Genomic DNA, 1,092 nt, shown 5'->3' on the forward strand with positions numbered 1-1,092 from the left:
TTGTTTGTTGCTTTATTTTCATAATTAAACTCAAGGTATCCACTCAAGAGTGGATAGGTAGACATATAGATTATAGGAGAACAGATTGATGGTAGATAGGTGATTGATTGATTGATTGATTGATAAGTGATGGATAGATACATAGATGATTGATTGATGATAGATAGATGACTGAAAGATAGATATATTGATATAGATATGGATGGTTGGTTGATGATAGATTGATAGATACATGTATTCATACATATATGTACATACATACATAGATGATAGTATAGATGAATAGATAAAAAACTGATTAAGAGTTGGTGATATCAGACAGATAGTTATTGATAAGTAATAATAGATGATACATAGATGATGAAAATGATTATCAGCAGATGATAGAGAGATTGATAGATGATAGAAATAGATGATCAATACATGATAGGTAGAAGATAAATAGATAGATAGATAGATAGATAGATAGATAGATAGATAGATAGATAGTACATAGACAGGTGATATACAGACAGATGATAGAGCAACCAAGGAGAGGGAGAGAGATAGGTCAAGAGCTGAAAGGGTATGCGTTCTAGTTTCTTTGAAATATGTACTTTTCTTGAGCGGGAGGGGCAATGAGCAAAGCCTGGAACCTAATACCTGTGTGACCTTGTCACACTTTGGTGCCACTACACTGCAGTGAAGGTAAGACAAATTTGGAACCAGCACTGGAAAGAGATGGCTGCCTTGGCAACCCAGGTTGGAAGTAGATTCCTTTCAAGGCAGCATCCAGCTGACACTAGCCTCGTGTTTCTCAAGGCAGCCTGGGAAGTGGCCAATCACATCTGGATTTTGCATAACACTGAGCCAGAGTCAAAAAGATCAGCATGACCTCAGACTTAGTGCCATTTACCTGAGACCAGAGTGAGAACCTGTAGCCTGGGATGGACCTTCCTCCATTCAGAGTGCAGAAGTTGCTGGGGCCCTTGTCTGGACACAGAGCAGGAGGCTCATTCTGACAGGCAGCATCTACACTGATTGATTGCACGTGACCCTGGAGGGTGTACAGTTGCAGATTCATGGATAAGAAGAGAAAGAAACAAATCTGGG

This window comes from Mastomys coucha, unplaced genomic scaffold (assembly GCF_008632895.1).
Source record: "Mastomys coucha isolate ucsf_1 unplaced genomic scaffold, UCSF_Mcou_1 pScaffold15, whole genome shotgun sequence".
In the NCBI taxonomy this organism is placed as follows: domain Eukaryota; kingdom Metazoa; phylum Chordata; class Mammalia; order Rodentia; family Muridae; genus Mastomys; species Mastomys coucha.